The following is a 15,127-nucleotide window of genomic DNA, read 5'->3' as shown; positions in this document are numbered from 1 at the left end:
ACTGGATGAACTTCCTCTCTTCCTCCTTTGGGACTTGAGGTGGTGACCCAAGGCAGCCAAACAGGATAAATATGCTGCTGTCAAACAGCACCTCCAGTGAGGACCTGAGCAGCAGGGCTGCCATGGCAGTGAACCAGGAGAACTTGCTGTTATGTTCTGCTCAGGGCCAGAAGTGGTTGAACCTTTCTATCTGCCCTCCCAGCAGAGCCCACCAGTCCCCACACCCATCTTTGTCTCTTGCTATGCTGACCACTGGGCAGGCATTTCCTTTCAGGAAATCCCAAGACAGACTTTAAGTGGGAAGAACATGAATAGAGCTGTGTTTGAGAGATGTTATAGTTGCACTGCAGGGGAGTCAGTGTCCGAGGCTTTCATGGCAATGGCAAGGCATCTGAAGGGGAAGAGGTGCAGGAGAATGACCACAAACTTTGATGAAGGGGTGGCAATGGGAGAGGAAGGTCACAGCTTGGGACACATTTTTTTTTTTTTTTTTTTTTTTTTTGGTGCTAGTGATGAAATCCAGGGCTTCACACACATTAAGCACACTCTTTACCTCTGAGCTACGTGCCCTGTCCCTCAGGCTTTTTAGTTTCCTGCATCTGTCTTTGGGGCTACCTTGCTCAAGTTACCATGAAATGCCACTAGTACTGAGCACCCTTGCTTGTGACAGCAGTTGTCCTGCAACTAGAGAGCAGTCAGGCAGGGTAAGACCATCTCTATGACAGCAGCTATCCTGCTACCCTGACAGAGTCAGGGTGGTCAGCAAGGACCACCTGGGGGAACAGCACCCTCCTCTGCCCTTGCCCAGCATTGGTGACTGAAGCAACAGTGACCCCTAATGGTTGGGACTAGAACTGCAGCTATTGGAGGAAAAAGTTGTACTCCCCCATCTCCCTTTTCTGTTGCTGGTCTCCCCAAGGCCTTTAGGAGAGTGGAAGAAAGGAGATTCCACACAAAAACCCTAGGCCTGACATCCACATGTTCATACAGAGCTCACAGGCATACTGAACCTGCACACACCCCAAAGGCTGCAATGGGGTCAAGCCCTCCCCCATCTTGACCCCAAAATCCAATGCCGGGTATTGCATGCTCAGGAAGTTCTGGTCACCTGGATGTGCTGGAGGAGCTTCAGGAAAGGAATGGGATTTAAAGAAAAGAGGGCTCCAAAAATATCTTGCCTACTGGGCACAGTGTAATCCCAGCAACTTAGAGACTGAGGCAGGAAGATCTTAAGTTTGAGGTCAGCCTGGGCAACTCAGCAAGACCCTGTCTCAGAATAAAAAATGAAAAAGACTGGAAATGTAACTCATTGGTAGAACAACCCTGGGTTCAATCCCCAGTGCAAAAATATATATATTCCTACCTGGGTTCTACCTCCAAATGAGAGATGGCAGCTGGCTCAGAAGAACATTTTGTAATGGGGTATAGATCTGATGCCATCTCTGTCCCAGGAAAGAAGTATATTTAGCAAGGTAGCAAGAGAGTTGAAGGTTGGACTTCAGAAGGGACTTCCCTACTAATCAAGGAACTTTGTGGAGGGAATACATGTCTTCTCTCTCAGATACAGCTGGAATCAGATAATAGATTGACCTGGGATGGAGGGATGGGCACCCACCACAGAGGAGGAAGGGTAAATGCATGATACTAAGAGAGAGAATCCCCAGCACCCTTCTTTTTTGTCTGTGGTACTGAGAATTAAACCCAGGGGTGCTCCATACCTGAGCTACATCTCAGTCATTTTATTTTATGTTATTTTATTTTACTTTATTTTATTTTACTTTATTTTATTTTCAGTCTTGAGACAGGTTCTTGCTTAGTTGCCCAAGCTAGCCATTAACTGTGATCTTCCTGTCTCAGCCTCCTGAGTCTCTGGGATTTCAGGCATGCACCACCTCACCAGACCAGAAGCACAATTCTTGCCCCCTCTTCTCTTTCCAGTGGTGACAGAACTCAAAAATAAATAAATAGGGGATGGGGTTGTGGCTCAGTAGTAGAGAGCTTGCTTGGCATGTGTGAGGCATTGGGTTCAATTCTCAGCACCACATAAAAATAAATAAATAAAGCTCCATCAACAACTAAAAAGTATATAATAAACAAACAAATTGAGTTGGCTGGAAGGTAGAGGATGAAGTGGGGACAAATGAGCGTAAAACAATGTTATACTTACCATCCATCTCTTGGAACTGTCTCTGTGTCCCTATGACAGGTCCATCTAGGCAGAGGATGCTAAGGACTATGGGTCTCATGGAACAATTGATGTGTCTTTGTAGGAGTAGGAAGGGCAGTGCTTCAGGGAGAGAAGTCCAGGGACCCAGGAGAGGGACAGAGGTGGTCTGATACAGGAGAGCTGAGCTCCCAAATCAGGCCTCTGTAGAGGCAAGACCAAGCAAAGTACACACAACTTGCCTTCCTCTAGCCTTTAAGTTAAGGGCTGCAGAGGTCTCAATCCACAGACAGCTGGGTCCATTCCTCCGGGCTCCAGGCAAGGCTGAACATCGTTCTTTGAAAGTGTGGCAGAGGGAAGCAGCTCTCATGATCATCAGAAGGCAGAGAGATTCCACTCGCCAGATACAAATATATACTCCAAAGCCACGCCCCCAATGTCCCACCTCCTCCAGCTACACCCTACCAGCCTTCAGTTACCACTCAATAATAATTCGCTGATTGGGTTAAGGCTCTCATTACCCAATCGCATGTCCTCTAAACCTTCTTGCATTGTCTCACACATGAATTTTTGAGGGACACCTCACATCTAAACCATAACAACCACCAATCCACAGCAAAGGTCTGCCACCTTTCAGTCAGAGGTTCCTATGCATGAACCTCAGGGCAACACTGCCTGCCCCTGGGAAGGATAGGGTTCCTCCCATCCCTGCCAGGTTGATAGGAGGAATACTGGCACCTCATCAACCCCTTATTTCTCCTCAGGAGTCAGGAGACCTGAACACCTGAGTCATCTACCATTCTGAGTCACTAGTGAGTGACCAGTAGGGTGGCACCATCCACTCTGGAGAGGATAGAGGAGGTGACATTGAATACATACCAAATCAAGAATCCAGGTGGATGGGCAGGGATGGATTTCGACCAAGGATATTTGGTGAGTCACCGTCCAGTCAGGTCGGAGGAACCCTGGTGAGCCCAGGTACACAGGAACGGAGATCAACTTCTCACCTCCAACTGATGCCTGGCAGAAGCGAAATCCTTCAAAGGGGCCACAAGGCTAAGAGTTTTGATGCTATTGCTATTTTTTGAAATCCACCCTCCCCTTTTTCTCCTCTGATGTTCTTGCTATTAAATGGAGGCCCAGGCGGGGTACAGCAGTGCATGCCTATAATCCCAGCGGCTCAGGAAGCTGAGACAGGATTGTGAATTCAAAGCCAGCCTCAGCAAAAGTGAGGCACTAAGCAACTCAGTGAGACCCTGTCTCTGAATCAAATACAAAACAGGGCTGGGGATGTGGCTCAGTGGTCAAGTGCCCCCGAGTTCAATCCCCAGTACACCACCCCCCACCAAAAAAAAAAACAAAAAGGCAGTCCACGCAAGTGAAGTGGCACATATCTGTGATCCCAGCTACTCAGGAGGCTGAAGCAGGAGGATCACAAGTTCTAGGCCAGCCTAAGCAACTTAATGAGCCCCTGTCTCAAAACAAAAAATAAGGGCTGGGGATGTGGCTCCATAGTAAAGCACTCACCTAGCATGCATGAGGCCCAGGTTCAATTCCCAATACCACACACACCAAAAAAAAAAAAAAAAAGAAAGAAAGAAAGGAGGACCAAAGGGCCAAGAGGCAAGTTTCACAGGGATGGAGGAGGCTGAGGAGGTGCAGACCACTGGGCCTTCTTCTCCAGCTCCCCCTAACTCTGAGATGTATGCCCCTCGAAGTCAGAAGATCCAGCTCCTGCCCAGGAGCTTTGCAAACTGAGTAGGGGTTCTAACCCCAGCGTCCACATGCCTCTCTCCACCCTGGGGGACAGAGGGCATCTACACAGTTTGGTCTCCCCAACTCAGTAGAAAAGGAGCAAGAGAGGGAGGGAAGTACTAACTGGACAAAGAAGGGGACTGAAGTCCTAGGACCAAAGGGTGCATAAGCTAATCCAGGGGCATGTGGCACTCCTTCCCGACTCTCCCCACCCTCTCTATCCCCAGCCACTCTTCAAGCACAAAATGGTTTTCAAGGTAACAGAGGGACAACAACTAAGGATGCAGGTGTCAGAGAAGTCTTGGGGAGCGGGGGAGGCAGGCAGAGTAGATGAAGAGGAGAGAGCACAGAGGTAGGGAGACTGGCTTGGGAGCCTGGCTTCACATAGCAATGGAACGTTGAGGACGCCCAGGACTCTGACCCACCTAGGGCTCTGACTCATCCTACCCGGTTGATCTGTGAGAGTCTGGCCCCAGCTCCCCACACTTGTAAACAACGAGACTCTATTTGGTCATTTCTGGAGATGAAGTGGGGGGAGTCCCCTCCTGAAGGAGCAAAGGGCACACTCAGGATTCCCCTCTCCCCTCAGGCAGAATTGGATGGGAGGAGGGAGGGAGGCAAAGAGGGGAGGTGGGGATGGAGGAGGCTGAGAAGACTGGGTGGCAGCCTGGAAAAAAATCTGAGGCTCAAAGAGAGGTCTGCAAGAAAATGAGACAAAAAAGGATAGAGGTTGACAGCTGGGTCAAGACAGGAAGCAGAGCTGGAGAAGGGGCCTGGCCAGCCTCCACCTCCGCCAATGGCAGTCTGAGTAGACATGGCCTGCTGCTGAAGCAAGAGGGATGGAGGGGGGATTGTGGAAAGACAAGGTGTGAAGGGACAGAGTGGCCTCTTTTGAAAGCAGAAGTTTCTAAAGGAGAGACCTCAGTGCAGGAAGGCCAAGGGCTGAAATGAGATAATGGATGCCAAGTGCTTTGTAAGCGATGGGGCACCGTGTGGATTATTGTCGCCGTTATCTAATTGTGATATCATTTGAAAAGATGCTGCAGAAGTGCATTTGGAGACGTGAGGAGATGGCCGTGATGAATGCAGAGTGAAAAGAGTGGCTACAAATATTATAAGTGATGCCATTTTTTTACATTGACAAGTACAAACTCAGGAAAGTGTCCGCAGGTATGAAGATATATCTAGGTGATGGAATTGTGAATCATTTATCTCTTCTTTTTGCTTACCTGTATTTTCTATTTGTTTTTTAAACAATGTACATTATTTATATAGTGAAAAACAGGAAGTTTTTCTTCTCTCTGTGGTCCTGGGATTGGGCCATGGTAGGCAAGCATGGTGCCACTGAGCTACAGCCCCAGCGCAATAAGGTTTCTTTTCAAAAGAACAAGCTCCTGCCCAAAGGGTAAAAGGGAGTGACTCAGGAGGTGGGGACAGCCCACCCGGGCTTCCAGCTCTGTTCTCTACCTGATTGTGTACCGAAAGGCTCTCTTACATTCTCCAAGGACAGTGTTTTTAGTCATGGGACAATATCCATTTTCTTAAATTTAGGAGTAGCAGTATGTTTTTGTTACCCCGTGGTGTTTTGCAGCTGGAGAGACCTAAAACAGGCAGAAGTAGAGAAAAGCAAACACTTTTCAGAGATTTCCAGCAATTTTGGGCTCACCCCAGGGGAGGCTGACAGCCTTCTGACAGCACATCTGGGGTCAACAAAACGTGAGGGAGGGTGCTTCCCAATCTATAGGATCAGCTTCCTATAGAATGGCTCCAAGAGCTGGGAGTCAGGATTGCACTACTTCATTTATTTCCTTTTATTATTATTATTATTATTATTATTAATATTATTATTTTGTACTGGGGATTAAACCCAGGGGTACTTAATCACTGGGGAGCCACATCCCCAGACCTTTTTTGTATTTTATTTAGGGACAGGGTCTCACTGAGTTGCTTAAGGCCTCACTAAATTGCTGAGGCTGGCTTTGAACTTGTGATCCTCCTGCCTCAGCCTCCTGAGTCATGGGATTACAGGCATGCACTACAACATCAGGCTATTATTTGTTTGTTTGGGTGTTTGTTTACAGTTTTTGTAGTTCTAGGGATTGAATCCCAGGCCTTGTGCATGATAGGCAAGCATTCTACCTTGTTTTGTTTTGGGTTTTTTGTTTGTTTGTTTTTTTCTGAGCTAGATTGCTCAGGCTGGCCTTGAATTTCTGATCCTCCTGCATCACCCTCCCAAGTAACTAGGATTACAAGTTGTGCCACTGTACCCAGTTCTTCAGTCCCTGTCCTTTTCTCTAAATTGCACCTTCCCTGGCCCCAGATCCTGGCATTTAATTCTCCCACTTCTAGCTGCAACCTGCCCTTCTAGCATCACAAGATGCCCCAGCATATGAACCTCATGTTTCAATCCATCTGGCTCCTCCCTGGCTGCCAACTTGTATGGTGCTGCTCATCACCAGGCCTGGGACTTACATTGTTTGAGACTTGCCTCTACATCTATTCCCATCCCTGAGACCCTCCCCTTCCTTGGTCTCACCATCTACCTGCTTGCATGCTTACTTGCTTTCTTTTGTGTTTTGATACTAGGGATTGAACCCAGTAGCCACAGGTTTTAATTTTTTTTTTTTTTTTTTTTTTTTTTTGAGACAGGGTCTTACTAAGTTTTAGGGCTGACCTCAAACTTGCAATCCTCCTGCCTCAGCCTCCCAAGCTGCTGGGATTACAGGCATGTGCCATCTCACTTGGCCCATCACACACTTTTTGATCTCTGCACCAAGCACAGGGTGTTTAGTACCTACTGCCATACACAGTCATGGTTTTAGTATTGGGACTCTCCTGGGGAAACAAGAAACCACACCAGGTATTTCAGCAGAGAGTACTGAATATAAGGGACTGACTACTGGTATGAGAGGGCTGAAAAGCAAGAATGGAATATTAAGCAACACAGAGATGGCTTCAGAAAGAAGCTATTATCCATAGGCTAGATCAAGTGGATAGGAGTAGAATTGTCAGAATTTAGAAACTCAAGAAAGGGGCCCTTATAGAAGTAGAAGTCAGATCTTGGAGGGTCCATCCCACAGGTGCTTGGGACAACACTGGAAGGAAGCAAACAGGAATAAGCAAACCCTCCCCTGATCCTTATAGCACCTGTTATTGATAGAACCTAATAGAGATCCAAATGGCAAAGGAGTCTGGGAAATGTGGCTTCCAGCAAAGAACAGACAGGAGCATTGAGAGCTGAGAGACAATAGATAAATAATCAGCATCCATGGGAGTTATTACTTATTGTTATCATACCCAAAATATATTGAGTGCCTAATACATGTCAGTACTTGGCATATATTTAATTGACTGGTTGACTGATTTTTCCATTATTGGGGATTGGATCCAGGGGTACTCTCCACTGAGTTAAAGCCCCAGTCCTTTTTATTTTTATTTGAGACAGGGTCTCATTAAGTTGCTGAGATTGTTCTTGAACTTGAGATCCTCCTGCCTCAGCCTCTCAACACTCTGGGATTACAGGTGTGTGACACCACACCTGGTGACATACACTTTAATACACAAAACAGTCAGGTTAACTTCATACTGTTGCTGACACTTAACAGATGAGAAAGCTTGGCCAAAATTCTCACAACTAATAAATGGAAGAGCAGGGTTTTAAAGTCAGGTCTGTCCACACATTTTTCTACTATATCACACTGAGATGGAAATTTAGGAATATATAGAAAGAACTGCGTTTCTAAAAGGATAAAATGTCCTGGTTGGAATGTGGAATGGGCAGCTTATAGACAATTCATGAGCCAGACAATGGAGCCCTAGGGACTAAAATGTATGAGTGCACTAAACAGCCCATAAATTACTTTGTGACTTTCCTGTTCCCTGTGTTTTCTGGAATGTAGCAAAGCAGAAACAAAACCTCAACAGAGAGAGACCAATTATACCTCATGTAGCTAGGGACAAACATTTGATTGATCATGACCCTCTTAGGATCACCCAATTGATCACCCAATTCCTCTCTATGCTCCTGCACTGTCCCCCTGACGTCCTGAGGTCTTTGTCACTCTTGGCCTCCACCTTTGTCACTTTGCTCCTGCACCCCATGATGTCCTCACCTCTCCTTTCTCATTTATCTTGAGGTACAAGTCCTTACGAGGAGGAGTCACCAGTTCCTCCTTTAAGTCTCAACTGCCACCTCATCTCTGAAGCCTGTCCTGACTTCTCTCCCTGCTACAATCTCATCCCAGTCAGAATGTGCCCCCCACCACCTGTATGCCCCATGCTTCTAGTTCAGTTGTCATCCTGGTTTTTTTGGTACCCAGGGGTGCTTAACCACAGAGTCACATCCCTGGTCCTTTTTTGTATTTTATTTAGAGACAGGATCTCGCTGAGATGCTTAGGGCCTTGCTCAGTTGCTGAGGCTGGCTTTGATTACAGGCATGTGCCACTGGACCCAGCTGGATTTGTTGACCTATGTATCTTAACACCTGTCTCATTTACCTTTGTAAACCTTTTTTTTTTTTTTTGGTGGTGCTGGGGATTGAACCCAGGGCCTTGTGCATGTGAGGCAAGCACTCTACCAACTGAGCTACATCCCCAACCTTTGTATCCATTGAAAGGATTGCACACTCCAGCACATTATAGGTTTTTAATCGGTACTAGATAAATTAATGGTAACAAACCAAATGGGGGCAGAAAGTGCAGAAAGAAAAAAAGAATATTGCCTTTACAACCAAACCTGAACAGTATCTTAGTTAAACATGCTTGCTAGTTTGTGCGATGTTATTTGTAACTTGCTTCTCTAGTCCTCAGTTTCTCTAATTTGTCAACAGAAAGTCCACCATGCACCTCGCAGACCAGTGCCTGACCTGAGCATCTGCAGGGCTTTCTGCCTCTTCCTTGAGGTGACCCGGTGATGTTCAGACCACATGTGAAGAGATTAACCCCCTGGGGCTGCACCAGGAAGCCTGCAGTCTGACTGCCATGCCTCCTTCTCAGCCTGTCCTCTGGAACATGCTAGAGGACAGAGGTGGGAACACTGACATCTCTCCATTCCCCCAGTCATCTAGTTCCAACCCTCTGTATCTGTGAGATCCTGAAATCCCATTAATGCCTCTCTGTCCTGGCCCGCAAATCTCTGTCCCTTTGATACCCTAGTGTTGTGTGTCCCTCAGAAGATCTGGAGCTTCCCTGGGTTCTCTGGGGTCCTTCGAGACAACCAGCATCTTCTGCGTTTCTCCACTGGTCTCCCTTCCCCATCACCTCCAAGCAGTTCTAGAACTGATGCTCAGGTCATAAAGAACCTCTCTGCCAGTCTCTCCAGACTCCTGGGGATCCCTGGATCTCTTTGTAATCCTTCACTACCCATTCCAGACCCTTCCAGATTCAGGGCCATCTGTTCCACACTGAGGCCTGAAGCAAGGGCTTCAGCTGCTGAGATTCTCCTACATACCAAACCCCCGATGGCTGGCATCCACTTACAGTGCAATCTCACAACCACTCTCTAGAGAAGTCATCTATCTCCCTGAGGGTCAGACCTCAGTCGTCTATCTTACAGAAAGGCAACTAAGGATCAAGTAACCTACCTAGTGTTGTGTTTTAGAGCTCATGTGTTGAAGACTTTGTCCCCAGTGCAGCAGTGTCCAGTGGTAGGGCTTTGAGATATGATTGGATTGTGAAGACTGTAACCTCATCAGTGGATTAATCCATTTGATGGGTTAATAATTTGAGTGGACTCATGGCAAGGGATGAAAACTACAGATAGGTGGGACATGACTAGAAGGAGTAGGTCACTGGGGGTGTGCCCTTGGGAACTACATCTTGTGTGTGTGTCTCTCTCCTATCTGGATGGTATAAGCTGAGAAGCTTTCCTCTGCTATGATGCTCTGCCTCACCACAAGCCCAGAGAAATGGAGCCAGCCAACCATAGAATGAAACCTCTGAAACCATCAGCCACAAAAAAACTTTCCTCCTTGAAGTTGTTTGTGTCAGATATTTTGGTCACAACAATGAAAAGTTGACAAACACAAATAGTATTATACTTGCAAATGGCCTTATGATTTTCAAAAAATGAGTGTCTATTACATCATGTACTATTTTATTAAGGAGCCTTTTTTTATACCTTCATAAAAATAAGGAATGATTTTACAAGACTTGGCTCATTATAAATTCATACAATGATTCTATAATAGAGCAAGATTTAGGAATCCAATCAAACACATACAGACCCACAGATAAAAGAAATTATTGAATTCAGGGTTGGGGACTGGTGATTTCTGGTTCATTGTTTCTCACTTCTTTTTTATTTTTTGTCTTTGTCAGTGGGGCCTAAATCCAGGGGCACTTTACCACTGAGCCACGTCACCAACCCTTTTTATTTTTTATTTTGAGACAGGTTCTCACTAGGTTTCTTAGGCCTTGCCAAATTACTGTGAGTGGCCTCAAACTTGTGGTCCTCCTTCCTCAACTCTCCCCATCCCTGGGCCCACGGGCATGCACCACCACATCCTGTTGTTCCTCACTTCTTAGTGAGGAACCTGAGAGCTTTCAATAAGAAGTAAGAAACATGGGACCTGGGGTTGTGATTCAGTTGTAGAGCGCTTGCCTAGCATGGGTGAGGCTCTGGGTTCGACCCTTAGCACCACATAAAAGTAAAATAAAGTTATTTAAAAAAAAAAAAAGTAAGAGACAGCTGGGCACAGTGGTTCACACATGTAATCCCAGAGGCTGGGGAGGCTGAGGCAAGGGGATTGCAAGTTCAAAGTCAGTCTCAGAAACTTAGCGAGGCCCTAAGCAATTTAGCGAGACCCTGTCTCAAAATCAAAAAATAAGGGCTGGGGATGTAACTCAATGGTAAAGTGTCCCTGAGTTTAATCCCTGGTATCGAAAAAAAAGTAACAGGCAGAATAAGGGTGTGAGGATATGTCTCAGTGGCAGGGCATGTGCCTTGGGTTCCATCCCAAGATTGAAAAAAAAGAGGAATTTAAAAATTAATATGCAATAAGTATTTCTTTTCCCCCAAAGGAGTACTCAAAAAAAAAAAAAAATAGAGAGAGCTAAGTTTTTGTGGACTTTTGCATGCCTAGCCCCCAGCATGCTCAGTGTACTATAGGCAGCGCATCCATGTTGACTAAATAGATACAAGAAGAGGATAAAGTAGTGCTTTGATTCTGTTGTTGCCTAGAGCTCTTCAGAGAAAAGGTATCAGGTGGAATCTAAAGCATCACTGCTCCTTTCAGTAGTTTCATGGAAGTGTTACGATCATTCATGACATTGGCAAAGCACCTTTTGCTCCACACACAAAACAAAAACAAAAACAAACTATATGTAAAGATATTATAATTTTGTGTGTGTGTGTGTGTGTGTGTGTGTGTGTGTGGTGCTGGGGATTGAACCCAGGGCCTTGTACTTGCGAGGCAAGCACTCTACCAACTGAGCTATTCCAGCCCAAGAGATTATAATTTTGCAATTGAGTTCATATTTGGGTAAAAATTGCTACAAGGTATACATTACTGAATGGGCAGAGTTTGGGCTGGTAGTTAGGAAATTGTCCTGAATTCTGGTTTCTTGGAGCTCGAAACTAGTCTTTCCAAGGGAATTCCACACAGAGCACTTTTGTTCTAGTAGTGGTTAAAGGCTTTGAAAGTCCTGCTCTTTTCCACTCTCCTAGGGTATCTTTGACATGAAATCATCCCATGGAAAAGCAGCTACTGTGGTACCTGCCCATCTTTAGGGAGTTGTGTTCCTAACTCCTTGGCTGCTGGTGGTTGAGATCCTAAGATCTGAAGCCAGATCACCTGACTCTAATCTCTACTTCCTCACTGTGTGACCTTGGGCAAGTTGCTTAATCTCCCTATCTCTCAGATTCTCTGTCTGTAAAGTTGGGAGATTAATAATGACATCTCTAGCCATGTGTGGTGATGTACACCTGTAATGTCAGAGACTCAGGAGAAGAAAGCATGAGGATGGCATGCTCAAGTCCAGCCTCAGCAACTTGGTAAGATCCTGACTCAAAACAACAACAACAACAACAAAACAAAAAACAAAAAACAAACAAACAAACAAACAAAAACCAGTAAGGATTGGGGATGTAGCTCAGTGGTAAAGCACCCTCAAATTCAATCTCTGATAATGAAAATAATAATAATGGCACAACTGTCATGTGCCTGTTATAAGGGTATGGTCATACCTATAGCATGTAGCACAGAACCTGGCAATGGCAAAGCTGCAGGACAGGATGGCTAGGATCTCTCTCCATCTACCATAATGCAGACATTCCATGTTGGAAGCTCCAGGTTCACTGTGTGACTGTCACTAAGTCTCTTGACCTTGATTTCAATTTTCTCACCTGTACAATAGTGCCGGGTAATAAGGTAAGGTCAAGTCTTGGAAGTTATTTATCAAATAATATTATATCAAATTATTATATAAGGCAATCATGGGCTATTATTGTGGTATGAACTCAAAGATCAGGAGGTTAAAATACAAATAAAAATTCATCAGATGGAGCTGGAGACTATCATGCTAAGTGAAATAAGCCAATCCCAAAGAACCAAAGGCCAAATGTTCTCTCTGATATGCAAATGCTGACTCACAATAAGCAGGGGCTGGGAGGCATAGAAGTTCATCAGATTAGATAAAGAGGAATAAAGGGAAGGGAGGGGGTGGGAATAGGAAAGATAGTAGAGTGAATCAGACATAATTTTCCTATCTTCATATATGAATACACAACCAGTAAAACTCCACATCATGTATAATCACAAGAATGGGAAGTTATACGCCATATATGTATGTGTCAAAATACATTCTACTGTCATGTATAACTAAAAAGAACAAATAAAAACTTTTTTTAAAAAAATCTCATCACTTTTGGGCTGGGGATATAGCTCAGTTGGTAGAGTGCCTGCCTCACAAGCACAAGGCCCTGGGTTCAATCCCCAGCACTGCAAAAAAAAACAAACAAAATCTCATCACTTTTGCTCCCTGAAAGCATATGGGAGAAATAAAAAAGTGAAGAAAGTTCTTATGACCCACAGCTTGTGCTATCCTTGGTATATTGAACACAGATCTCCTCCGATTTACTTTGCTACTTTCTTTCCAAAAGTCCTGGCTTGCATACTTCAGATAGAGCACTAATTTCCAGAATATATAAAGAACTCAAAAAACTCTACACCAAGAATACAACTAACCCAATCAACAAATGGGCTAAGGAAATGAACAGACACTTCACAGAAGAAGATCTACAAGCAATCAACAGATATACGAAAAAATGTTCAACATCTTTAGTAATAAGAGAAATGCAAATCAAAACTACCCTAAGATTCCATCTCACCCCAATTAGAATGGTGATTATCAAGAACACAAGCAACAATAGGTGTTGGAGAGGATGTGGGGAAAAAAGGTACACTCATACATTGCTGGTGGGACTGCAAATTAGTGCAGCCACTCTGGAAAGCAGTGTGGAGATTCCTTAGAAAACTTGGAATGGACTTACCATTTGACCCAGTTATCCCACTCCTCGGCCTATACCCAAAGGACTTAAAATCAGCACACTACAGAAATACAGCCACATCAATGTTCATAGCGGCTCAATTCACAATAGCCAGATTGTGGAACCAACCTAGATGCCCTTCAATTGATGAATGGATAAAGAAACTGTGGTATATATATACAATGGAATATTACTCAGCTATAAAGAATAATAAAATTATGGCATTTGCAGGCAAATGGATGAAATTGGAGAATATCATGTTAAGTGAGATAAGCCAATCTCAAAAATCCAAAAGAGGAATGATCTCACTGATAAGCGGATGATGACACTTAATGGGGGGTGGGAGTGGGACAAGAATGGAGGAAGGAGGGACTGTATAGAGGGAAAAGAGAGGTGGGAGGGGTGGGGGGGAAGGAAAAAAATAATGGAATGAATCAAACATCATTACTCTATGTAAATTTATGAATATGCAAATGGTATGCTGTTACTCCATGTACAAACAGAAACAACATGTATCCCATTTGTTTACAATAAAAATAAATTAAAAAAAAAAAAAAGTCCTGACTTGGAGCTTGCTACTAGGGACAAGATGTTGCACCTTGTATTTCCTAGCAGGAAGTGGCAAGTATTGATTTGGTCTCTGTGTATTTTGGAGACAATGTAAGCTACACTTAAGAATATCCAGTTTTGGAGTAACCAGAAAGTTGCCAGTTTAAGTGCTCTCAGAGAAGGTTCAGGGAGTGTTCAAGCTGCCCTGCCTCTTGGGTCATGTGATCTAGCATGCCCAGTGGTGCTAGAAATACTTGCAGTGGATAAGGGTGCTGTATTGGCAAACCTCAATTAAGAATTGCAGAGCATGCCCTAGGATTCTGGAATAAAGTCATGTCCTCTGACAAAGAATTGTACTCTCAAAAAACAGCTACAACAGAGAGACTGAATGCCTGACCAGTGGACACTAAGTAACTATTCAACTTGAACTGCCATCTTTTTTTCCCAGAACTATGTAATTATTATTTTCAATGTCCAAAGTTTGTAATACAAGGGCAGAGATTTCTCCTGCATTTAATTTTTTATAAATTCTCAATGGACTGGTGAGGGAAATAGGGATACTTCTTGTCTAATTTGGTTTCTGGGAAGACTTCATTCGAGTCCTCAATGGTCATCTGATCAAATGGAATTATGTTCTTCATTTTCTCCAGTTAGTTCTCATATTCTTCAATCCTGGCCCTTGAGAGAGACACAAGCTCAGCACGACTTTTTACATCTTTCTTTTCTTCAACATCCACCTGCACAGTACATTTATCCTCTGGCATAGGAACCTTCAGGGCATTAAACATCTTTTCAAAGAGATCCACCAAGCCTACCTTGGCAACATTGGCCTTGTTCAGGTAGAGTAGCCAACCTGGAAGTGAGGGTCTCATTCCAGGACTTCAGGAAGTTAGCAACAGCCTTTTGGTTTGGGGGAATGATCTTCTCAAAAGCTACCCAATCAATGGTTTTTAGAGTAAGTTTGCATGCAGCCATCTTGGGATCCTTCATGGTGTTGCAAACTTGCTCTGAAAACCATTGAGGACAAGCTTCCATTACTTGAGTTGCCCATCTAAAGCCAAGTATCATACAAGCCACCGAGTCATAATGTTGGACTTGATGGACCTTTATTCTATTCATTTATTTATATGCAGTGCTGAGGATCGAACCCAGTGCCTCACACATGCTAGGCA

General features: G+C 44.5%; 1 pseudogene across 1 annotated transcript; it reads right to left on the bottom strand.

Annotated features, from left to right (window-relative positions):
* Positions 1-13,965: 13,965 nt before the first annotated feature.
* LOC306659687 (ATP synthase subunit d, mitochondrial-like) lies at positions 13,966-14,939 on the bottom strand (annotated as a pseudogene). The gene has a single exon. The product of its transcript is annotated as an ATP synthase subunit d, mitochondrial-like (transcript).
* Positions 14,940-15,127: the final 188 nt, after the last annotated feature.

The sequence above is a fragment of the Sciurus vulgaris genome, assembly GCF_902686455.1.
Source record: "Sciurus vulgaris genome assembly, chromosome: 1".
NCBI classification, from domain to species: Eukaryota; Metazoa; Chordata; class Mammalia; order Rodentia; family Sciuridae; genus Sciurus; species Sciurus vulgaris.
The sequence above is the reverse complement of the archived record's forward strand: the minus strand, read 5'-3'. Positions and strand labels throughout refer to the sequence as shown.